The 11,963-nt window shown below is 41.8% G+C and overlaps 1 pseudogene; it reads right to left on the bottom strand.

The window, feature by feature from the left end:
- Positions 1 to 462: 462 nt before the first annotated feature.
- Positions 463 to 1,878, bottom strand: LOC118630024 (annotated as a pseudogene).
- Between the last annotated feature and the right edge of the window lie 10,085 nt (positions 1,879 to 11,963).

Here is an 11,963-nt window from a genome sequence, read left to right as displayed (position 1 = left end):
TACTCCTTTGGCCAAAAATTATGCTTTTTATAACATTTGCTTGTAATCTAAATTCACAGCATGTCCCATGAGCCCAAAGTAATCTTCTCATTGTCATTGTATTTGCTGTATTTAAATGTTTTTAACCCAGTGTTTATGGAGGTCACTGGGTTGCAGCAAACTATTATTCTAACTCTAGGAAGGGTAAAATATCACCTTGTTGCATTATTAGCTCCTTTGACAAATGTCTTTCTCTTTTTAATTAATTTTTTTCCTTGATTGATTTTAGAGAGAAAGGAAGTGAGAGGGAGAGCGAGAGAAACATTGATGAGAGAGAACATGAATTGGCTGCCTCCTGCATGCCCCCCATTGGAGATTTGGCCCATAACCTGGGCATGTGCCCTGACTGGGAATCGGACCAGTGACCTCTTGGTGCATGGGACAACATTCAACCACTGAGCCACACTGGCCTGGCCAAATGTCTTACTTTAGAAACCTCTGACACATACAGTTTTCTTCAGATGCTGTATGTCCAAACTTTTTTTTTGTAATCAAAACCAACATTCTGTGGTAGACATTCAAGGGTACTCTCATAACACTTCATTTTCGTGCTTAGCGAATAAGTAAGGGTTGATGGTAACCTTAGTGCAGGAATGGATGAATTCATGTTCTACTATCTGAGTTGCCACAGCAACAATCTGTTTCAGAGTCTCATCTTTCACAACTGGAGCATAATCATCCCCGGATTTCTTCATATGCTCAAAAGATTTCATAAATTTTATTCGGCATTGACAACACCAGTCTCTGTCAGTTGACCTTAAAAAACACTATCTATTCAAATCAGCAGCACAAAGAGGCCTCGGAACCAAACCTTCTCCAGGATGTGCTGGGGCAGTGGCTGGAGAACACGCAGCTGTCTTCTGGCTCCAGGCCACTTCTTGGAGTAGATCTGGGTCCAACATAGGAGTTTCATCAGCTTTCACCTTTGCAGTAAGGCCTGTAGAGGCTCATGGTCAGTGTTCCTCGCGGGGCCCAGCGGACTCTTCACCCACCCTGGGCACCCAGCACCGGATACTCCGATCTTTATCACACCTCTCAGCCACACAATATGTATAGAAACGGACACTTTAATTTTATTTTCACGTGGCTATAAAACTCTACTAAAATTTTTCTTTGAATTATCATAATTATTGATTCTATACAAGTGATAAAAATAATCTATGAAACAACACGTATCTCTTAATGAGAGGAACGAGGCTTTAAAAAAACAAATTTTCATATCTGTGGATGACCATCAGTGCTAGGAAGGGGAAGCATAACCATCAATTAAATTTCTAAATATACTTTTATTGATTCAAGTGTTGACAAACCTTGTTCCATAAATAAATAACTGGGAGTGGAAGGGATTTCTGTAGAGCAATGTCTCTCGCTTCCCTGAACTCTTTCAAAATGCAATGCAAAAATCACACAGTGCTGGCCCTGGCTGGTTTTGCTCAGTGGTTAGAGCGTCGGCCTGAGGACCAGAGAGACCGGGGTTCGGTTCCTGCTAAGGGTAGTACCTCGGTTGCGGTTCCTGGTTGGGGTTGTGTGGTTGTCTCTCTCACATCGATGTTTCTCTCTCTCTCTCCCTCCCTCTCTCCCTCCCGCTCTATCTGAAGATAAATGCAAAAATGTTTCCTCGGGTGAGGATAAAAATAGAAATAATGATAATAATTTTTTAAAAATCTCACAGTGCTGTACCATCAAACATTATTTTTATTGTCAGTTATAAGCCGACAATTCACTTATTCAATTTTGTTGAAAACAAGAATTGAGAACTACCTCACTTGCAAAGGAATTTGTTAACCTGGCATTCGCTTCATTGATGATCTCAACATGGACACCAACATTTTCAATCATCCCTTCAACAACCTGCATAATAATAGTAGTAACAATATTCAGGTTGGATGAAAAGTGTGTCTTCCTATTGAACAGTGGGGAAAAAGTGACTTTGAAAGGGAAAGTGGGAATCCAAGAGGTGAGCCCAAAGCTTTGCCTTGACGAAAGACGAATTCTGAGGCAAGTATCCAAATGGACATAGGTGACCTAGTCATTGATTTTCATAAGACTATTTCTGCCCAAGCACCCTTTGAAATAATCCTTAGTGAGGCAACTAGCAGTTTCTGCCATGTCTATGCAAAGTTATAAAAAACACTGTTTGTACAATGCCATTGTGTCTGAGCAGGTGCTGTGTTGTTGGAGGGCAAATGACAAGACATATAGTTAATTTAGAAAATGAGTACAGCCCGGCTGGTGTGGCTCAGTGGTTGAGCATCGACCCATGCACCAAGAGGTTGCCAGTTCAATTCCCGGTCAGGGCACATGCCCAGGTTGTGGGCCAAATCCCCAGTGGGGGGCATGCAAGAGGCGGCCAATAAATGTTCTCTCTCATCGATGTTTCTATCTCTCTCCCTCTCCCTTTCTCCCTCTCTAAAATCAATAAAGAAAACATGAAAATAACTATGAACCAATAGGAGCAGTGTGATCTTATTTCTATGTACCTGGAACAGTTAAAGCAAGTGATTTTGTTTTAGATACAATTTTAATTTTTCTTGTAATTTAAATCTCCTAGGCTTCAAAAACATCTTTTCCCCTTCCTCCCTCCTTCACACCTTTGTCCCTTTCTTCTACAACACAATATATATATATTTAAATAGATTTTCGCATACTTAAGTGATTTCTATATATTTTAAATTTATTTATAAAGTATATTTAACCTTGATATTTGATTCCAATCTTAAGTGTACCTGCCATTGAGTCAATTCGGATGAATGCATGTCAAGGCACCAAACATTTCCATTAACCCAGGAAATTCCCTCATGTCCCTTCCCAGCCAATTCTCCCCTATTGGTATTCTCCAAATAACCACTGATTTGACATCTATTGCGTAGGTTATTTTTGCTTATTCTAGAATGCCATGAAAGTGGATTCATACAGTCTGTACTTTTTTTGTGTTTGGCTTCCTTCACTCAGTACTATATCTTTAAGATACATCTATGTTGTAACATCCTTAGCAATTGGTTCCTTTTTATTGTTGAATAGTATTCCGTCACAGGACAGTCTGTTCTTTCTCCTGTTCATGGACATAAGTCCAATAAAAAAAATAAACTGTTTATTTTAGAATAGTATTAGATTTACAGACAAGCTGCAAAGACAGTAGAATTCCCCCTATTGTTAACATGTTATATTACTCTGGTATATTTTCACAACTAATGAAGCAATATTGATACTCTGTGAAGTCAAGTCCATAATGTATTCAAATCCCATAGTTTTCCCCTGACTTTTTATTTTGTTGCTGTTGTACCAGGGTCCCACATGACATTTCGTGTTTTTATTGTAGCTGTTCTTTTTGTTTTGTTTTCATTTTAGACTCCTCTGGGCTGTGACAATTTCTCAGACTGTCCCTGTTTTTGATGACCTAGATAGTTTTGAGTTCAAGTATTTTGGAGAATGTCCTTCGGTTGGGGTTTTTCTGATGTTTTTCTCATGATTAGCCTGGGTGACGGGGAGGAAGGCGATGTTTTCAGCACTTCATATTGAGGGCGTATGCGATCAACTGGTGATGTTCAGCTTGATCACTTGGCTGACATAACGCGGTCGAATCTCTCTGCTGTAAGACAATCCCCGCCCCCACCCCTCCGCCTTTCTCCAGAAGGAAGTCCCTCTGCTCCGCCCACACGTGCAGGGCTGTGCAGTTAGTTACGCTCCACTTTTCTGAGGGCAGAATGTCTACATAAATTATTTGGAATTCTTTGTCATGGGAGATTGATGTGTCTCTTTCCCCCCATTTTTTAAAACTTTTATTTATGTCATTATGGACCCACAACTAAAATACTTTGGGGATAAAATCCAATATTTATTGGTTTTGTTGCTCAAATTGTTTTGACTTTAGACATTGGGAGCTCTCTTAGTTGGCTCCTATGTCCCTCCATTCTTTCGTTTCGTTTTGTTTTGTTTTAGCATTTTGTTACTTTTTGGGACTACAAGATGCTCCAAGCTCATCTTTTACATTTCCTGCCCCATACCTAGAATCACCATTTCTCTAAGCAGTTCTGCTTCTTTGCACTGGGCAATGATGTTACAAACCGGTATCTGGGTGCGGGGCACGCATTTCTTTAGTACACATAGCTTGTCATTCCCAGCTCAGCTCTGAGAGCCATTTCTGATCACCCAACGTAAAATAGCACCCCAGCCCCAAGCAATGGCTCTCTATATCAGAATCTTTAAAAGATTTTTATAGGACTTATCACGGCTTAGTGTACAGGGTGAAGCAAACGTAGATTTTACAGTTGTATGGAAAATAATACAAAAATTAATATACAATAATAAGAGAATAAACTCTGTTTTGTGTACTCACAATTATAAACCTGCGTTTGCCCAACCCTGTATTTATCATGACATGTATATGCACACACACACACACACTTGAAATCAAACTATGCAGTGTGTTTTGCAGCTTGCTTTCCCCAATCTCATGATCTCATCATGTATTACAGATAGCTTTCCAGATCAATATCTACGCTGCTATCTTATGTACAAACTATTTGGTATTCTTTCTCTCTCTTGGCACACACACATAGTCCTTTTTACATTGATGGGACATTAGAGAATTTCAAATTTTATACGTATTACAGTGTTATAAAGAACATGTACACCTTTGTGAATTCTTGAGTGTTTAGCAGCTGCCAGTATTTTAAAAAGGATGCACTAAGGGCTTTTACCTGTGTGAAATCATAGAGCCCTTAAACACATTGATGAGGTCGCCGCTACTGTCACTCTCATTTTGTAAGCGAGGAAGGCTAAAATGGAATGGGCAACTTGTTCAACACCACACCTGGTGGGTGGCAGGGTCTGGGTTTGGGTTTTAGATATGTCTGAATCCAACATCAGAGAGTATAAAGATGGTAAGATTTTTGCATACAAAAGGAATTTGAGGGGAAAAGGATATGCACGTTCCTAATACTCCGAAGTGCCTTTCCAAAGCTCGGTGCGGTCTTTCCATTGATAATTCTGCTCTGCCTCCGGCGGAAGTAAGAATTTCAGCTTTTGATAAGTGTTAGATAGTTAATCCTCTAGATTAAAATGTTTCCCAAAGGAACGTCTATTTCTTTCCTTTGCTATCCAGGACCCTCCCATCTGGACCCTATAGTAGCCATTAGTGCTGCTTATCAAATCTTTCCAGATCTGTCCTTTCCGGGTAGATGGTAGACTTGTACTTCCTCAAACTTCGAGTGTGAGTGTGGTGACATTACTTTCTCTTACCAAAGAAATAGGACCAGAAGTGATGTGTGCCGAATTCCTGGGGACCTGTACTGCAATGTAGTATGAGCCAGAAATAAACTTGTGTTAAAGCACTGAGATTGGGAATTTTTTTTTTTTTGGTTAATGAAATGTAACTTGTTCTATTTTAGCTCCATTTCCATTTCCATTATTTTGTCCTGTAATTCTCTAACATAGAAACTTTGCTCCATTTAGATTCCTTAAGAATACTTTGTATCCTCCTTTCTCTGACCCTTTTTACTGCCAACCATCTTTCTGTCTTTTTAACTCTTCCTTATTTGCTACAGCCACAATAAAGTTCCACCTCCTCCAGGAAGCCTCCCTAGACCACCCGAACCCTGTGTGTGGTGTAGTGGCTTCGGAATGAGGTAAAACCTAAATTCAAATCTGTTCTTGGCCTCTAACCAGTTGATTGACTTGTGTAGGTAATTTGATGTCTTTGAAGCCCGTGGTTTTCATGAATGAACGTTAGCTACGGGAATGTGTTAACTCCTAAACATCGATGGCTTGTTGCAATAGAATTTTATTTCTCACTCAGTTCCAATGAAGGGACAACTCTGCTCCATGTAATCAATCATTCAAGGAGTCAGACCAAAGAGTATCTGTCATCTTCAACACACGACTTCCTGGATTCTCCGGGGTGTGGCACAGAGAAGATGAAAAACGAACGATCACACAGACCTTTGATGGGTCCGATCTGCAAGTGGCACACGTAACTTCTGTCGGTCAGGACTCACACCCACAGTCACACCAGCAAGGGAGTTTGAGAAATGTAGTCTACATATATGAGCAAGAGGATGAGATGCGACTTTGTTCAAGGTTTGCTCACCGTTGCCACAGTGAGTGTCTTCTCCCGCTGTGTATCAGATGCGGCAAGTAATTCTCATCTCATGGCTTATTGTGAGGATCGAATGAAATCCCATATGGAAAATGTTGCTATAGTACTGGCATAGAGTGAGTACTCAAAAATGTTTAGTTTCCCCACCTTTTGAATTTATGACTTGCATTTGGGTCTCATACTTAAAAGTGCCCTGGCTTGTAGTGAGTCTCCCTTGTCACTGAACTCCCACCGTGCCGGGCATGATGACTGGTGTAGAGTAGGTATGTGATGCAAATCTGGTGGTTGATTATTTGCATTTGTTGACAAAGGGAGAAGGTGGACGCCTGCACACTCCAGGAATCCAGAAGTTACAGACGTCAGACAGCCTGGATTGAATCAGGCCCAACTCCGAGCAGAGAGAAGTGGTTTAATAATCCTGGTGCATGCTACTTCCTTTTTGCGTGCTCGTTGAACAGAGTGAGTGGAGAGGACATTGCTGAGACTCCAAGACCACAGTGGCCAAGGAACCACAGATGTACAAGGTGAGACTGGGGAGTAGGTGGGGACACTTCTTCCACAAGAGGAAATGCTACCCTTTGCCTCCTTACGTACAGGGACCGTTTTAACTACGAGTGAACAGCTTGCAAATTATGTGGTGGGGATAAAGGAAGTCCAGGCCCCAGCTCTGTTTAGTGGGGAATTTGAGATGCACGAGGATGACTGTAGGTGAGAGTTCTTGGATTTTCTTCCTTTGTTCCCCTAAAAAGGAAGTGTGACCTTCCAGGGTGAGGTTAATGATGATCAGCCCCAAGTTGTTCTTTGGAATTTGGCCTGTTGGGCTTCTCCTGTCTCTGGGGGCCCTTGCACTCAAGAAGAGTTCTGTCCCAGCTCCATTTCTTCCTGATTTTATCCCCGTTCACCTCCCAGACTGGAAGTTTCTCCTCCATTTATGAGATGGGAAGAGTGTTACTCATCTTACAGGGTTGTTGCAAGTGGTATATAAAGAACATACAGTATTAAACACATCACCTTCCTATCCCTGAGCCAAACCTGTTTTCCCTCTAGGGTCCTCTAGCTTTGAGAGCATCATTGTCATGCACTCAGTTGCTCGGGCCAGAAACCTGACATCCCACTTACACTTCCTTCTCTTTCCACCACTACATTCTGTCAGTTGTCAAGGGCTGTTGAATGTATCTTCTTAATATCTCTTGTCTTCATTCACCTCTCCATCTCTCTGACAATACTTTACCCCAGGTCACTGTTACCTCTTCCTTGGATGACCGCAACAGCATCCCAAAAAATTGTCCTGACACCAGCCTTGCTCCCAACCAGTTCTTTCTCCTGAGTATGACCAGAATAATCTTTCCAAACTGGAAATCATATTCAGTTCTTCCCCTGTTACAAGTCCAGTCACAGATCCCCAGAACCCTCTAGAGAAAGTCCAGAGTCATTGTTAACATGGCTTACAGTGCATCTTGTTCCTGGCTCGAACCACCTCTTCTGTCTTATCTCAATTTGTGCTCCTTGACCTGCACTCTCGTCCCCCATGCTCTTCTCTCAGATGGAATCCCCTCCAGTTTCCCAAACTCACCAGCCTGCATGGTCTCTCCAGGCCTTTGCCTGGATTCTCTGCTCTACTTAAAACTCTCTTCACCAGACTGACTTTTATTCAGCCTGGGAGGACTGTCAGTTGTCCCTTCTGCTGGAAAACGTGTGTGACACCCCTTCACACTTTCCTTTCCTGTAATCACCCAGTTCCTTGTTATTCCCAGCACTAGACATCAGTTCCTTAAGATAATGGCTAGCCATATATCTAGGACACATAACTGATAACTGTTGGATTGAACTGAAGTGAACTTAGCAACACATAATCTCTTTTCTGAGAGTCCCCAGTTAAGACAAAGACTGGTGTTAACTACCACACCCTAACACTATGCGCCTTCTTGTTGTCTCTCTCTGAATGAAACAGATTGGTCTGAAATAGAATATTTTCGTGTTACTAGAGGTTACCAAGTAGCATTGGGTTTGCAGTAGAGATAGCCCCCTATTGAATTACTAGATTCTTTCAAATCTAGTTTAAAGAAGGTCTAGTCCTGGGGAAAGACTTCCCATGTGCCTCCAAGTGCTGAAGGGTTAGCAAGTTTGATGGCCTATATCGAGAGTGAAGGAGTGGGGATAAGAACCAGGAGAATATTGAAAGGGAGGTGAGTGGGAGGGGAATACTGATTTTGTTGATTCAGCTCTGCTTCCTCTTTGCCTCCTCATGGAGGGGTATTCGACTTGTCCCCCTCCTTCCTAAAAACTGGGAAAGCCCAGCATCTGTTTCCTCACCCTCCCCAAAAGCTGGGGAGGGAGGATTATTTTACTTCTGAAATGTTTTGAACAACTGGACCTGCAGAAAACTTAATTTTCTAAGGCTGATGGTGCTGGTTGTGGAGAAAAGGGTAGGCGGGAGCCAGTGGATCTGAAAGAGGAGTGTTGGTAACTGTGTTTCCACTGAAATGATAGGGGAGTCTCCCTTGGGTGGAGTGGACCCCATGAAGGTGCCTGAGGCTTAAACTTTCTTGCTGATTCCTCTAAGTGAAACCCAGTGGGGAACAGGGTCTCTGTAGGCAGGGGCTGTAGAATGAACTAGCCAGGGAGGAGAGGGTTGAAAGAAGAGGAAGTAAAGCCTCAGTTGGACCAGGGGGCTGGGTAGGGGTTGTCCCCAGAAAGCAAAGAACCACAAATTGTCCCTGCAAAAGATCCTGTATTAGAACACTGGCCCCCTCGAGAGAAACAGCCAGCCCTTCATTAGGTAGACTGAGAATCAGGCATAAAGGACAAGTCCTCCTGGGTTTGTTCACATAAAGGAACAGGGGTTATGAGCAATGGAGAAGAGAGAGGAATAAAACCAGGAGGGGCTGGGGCTCACAGAAGTTCAAGGAAAAGAGTCTTCAAGAAGGGATGCTACTGGGTGGCTACACAAGGTAAGAACCAAGAAGTGACCACTGGATTTGACAACATGAAGATCATTGGTACCCTTGATAAGCAGTATCTTAGTGTGGTGGTGGTGATCTGTTTCAGTTATTTGTCACCGAGTAACAAATCACCAAGTATATAATGCTTGAGAAGAACAGTTTATTCTCTCCCATGATTCTGTGGATTGACTGGTAGCTCCTCTCCTCCACGTGGCATTGGGGGGTGAATTGGGATGGTTACAGTCATCAAGCTGGGATATCCAACATGGCTCACTCCATAGCTGTAATTTAATGTTGACTGTCAGTGGGGAGATCTCTCTATGTGACCTAATTCAGCCCCATGACTTTATTTATTTATTTATTTATTTATTTATTTATTTATTACTAAATGCCAATATAATTTATTAGGCTACTATTATGTTGCATCAAATTTCTTTTTTTTTTTATTAATTTATTTTTGTTACAGATGTTTCTCCTTTTCCCCTCCATTGACACCCACCTGCCCATCTGTCCCCCCCACCTGTCCCCCGCTTTGTTGTCGTTGTCCATTGGTTATGAATACATGCATATAAGTTCTGTAGTTTATCCCTTCCCTACCTTCCCTTCCCCTTCTGAGGATTGTCAGTCTTTACCCTACTTCTATGACTCTGGGTCTATTTTGTTCAGTTTGTTTAGTTCATTATATTCCAGAAATAAGTGAGATCATGTGATATTTGTCTTTCTCTGCTTAGCATATTTCACTTAGGATAATACTTTCCAGGTCCCTCCGTGTCATCTCAAAGGATAAGAGGTCTTTCTTTCTTACAGCTGTATAGTACTCCATTGTGTATATGTACTACAGCTTTTTTACCCATTTGTCTACTGATGGAATTTCAGCCCCATGACTTTAAAAATATCTCTGTACTGAGTCAAGATATACCCCCATCAACATAGGCTAGGGAGCAGATATCCATTCCCAGGCAACAGAAGCACAGACCAGCAGCTGAGACCCATTCCCAAAAACTACAGCAAAAGCTGAGCAGGAGCTGAGCCCCATGGGGCAGCAGCACTCCCCAGCCACCAGTGGCAGGACCTGGGGCTCCACAGTGGTTTGTGCTGTTCAGCAGCTCACAAGAGCAGTGAGAAGCTGGAGCCCAAGAGGGACTGGTGCGATCTAGCTGCCTGCCCATGGGACCTGCAGGGTACAGGGGCACCAGAGAGGCCTGTACGACCCAGCAGGGACTGTGCCATCCAGTTACCTGCGGGTCCTGTGGGGTGCTGAAACATCAGAGAGGCCTGTGCAACCCAGCAGCCCATAACATAGGCGTAGAGCCAGGTCCCCAAAGGGACTGTGTGATCTAGTTACCCATGGGACCTGCAGGGCACAGGGGCACCAGAGAGGCCTGTGTGACCCAGCTGTGCACAAGATAGGCATAGAGAATGTGTGAAAATGGAGGCGGAGTGAATAGAAGCTGCATAGACGATCTCCCAGGACCAAACGGGAATTACAACTGAAATAAAGACAAATCCTGCAAACCAGCACTGCAAGATATGCTAAAAGGACTGATGTAATTAGTAGAAGAAATAGGAAGAAAAATAGAACCATACTAAACAAAAATGGCAATAAATGAGTACATATCAATTATTACCTTAAATGTGAATGGTTTGAACGCTCCAATAAAAAGACACAGCGTAGCTGACTGGATAAGAAAGCATAACTCACATATATGTTGTTTACAAGAGACCCACCTCACAACAAAAGACTCACATAGGTTGAAAGTGAAGGGATGGAAAAAAATCTTTCAAGCAAATGGAAAGAAAAAAAAGCTGGGGTAGCAATACTCATATCTGATCAAGTAGATTTCAAAATGAAGATCATAACTAGAGACAAAGAAGGCCACTACATAATATTAAAAGGATCTATCCAACAGGAAGACATAACCTTGATAAACATATATGCACCCAATATAGGAGCACCAACATATATTAAAAATCTTCTGGAGGACTTCAAAGGAGAAATCGATAGCAATACAATCATAGCAGGGGACTTCAACACCACACTGACACCATTGGGTAGATCATCTAGACAAAAAAATTAACAAGGAAACACAGACTCTAAATAAAGCACTAGATCAAATGGATTTAATAGATATCTACAGAGAATTACACCCCAAAACTGCAGAATTCACATTCTTCTCAAGTGCACATGGGACATTCTCAAAGCTAGACCACATGTTAGGGCACAAACTAAGTCTCTACAAGTTCAAGAAGATTGAAATCACATCAAGCATCTTCTCAGATCACAATGGTATGAAACTAGAAATGAATTGCAACAAGAACATGCAGACATTTGAAAACATGGAGGCTAAATAGCATGTTATTGAACAATGAATGGGTTACCATGGAGATCAAGGAAGAAATTAAAAACTTCCTGGAAACCAGTGAAATGAACACACAACAACACAAAATCTATGGGATGCAGTGAAAGCAGTTCTGAGAGGGAAGTTCATAGCACTTCAGGCGTACCTCAAGAAACAAAAAAAATTCTAATAGACTATCTAACCTCACAACTTAAAGAACTAGAAAGCAAACAAAAAGAAACCCCAGAGCGACTAGAAGGAAGGAAATAGTAAAGATAAGAGCAGAAATAAATGACATGGAGACCAAAAAATAATTCAAAGGATCAGTGAAACAAAGAGCTGGGTCTTTGAAAAGATAAACAAGATTGATAGACCCTTAGTTAGACACACCAAGAAACAAAGAGAGAGAACCCAAATACACAAAATCAGAAATGAAAGAGGAGAAATAATAACTGACACCACAGAAATACAAAGGATAGTTAACAAATATTATGAACAATTATACGGCAGCAAATTCAACAATCTAAGCAAAATGGACACATAGTC

This window comes from Molossus molossus, unplaced genomic scaffold, assembly GCF_014108415.1.
Source record: "Molossus molossus isolate mMolMol1 unplaced genomic scaffold, mMolMol1.p scaffold_m16_p_14, whole genome shotgun sequence".
NCBI classification, from domain to species: Eukaryota; Metazoa; Chordata; class Mammalia; order Chiroptera; family Molossidae; genus Molossus; species Molossus molossus.
The sequence above is the reverse complement of the archived record's forward strand: the minus strand, read 5'-3'. Positions and strand labels throughout refer to the sequence as shown.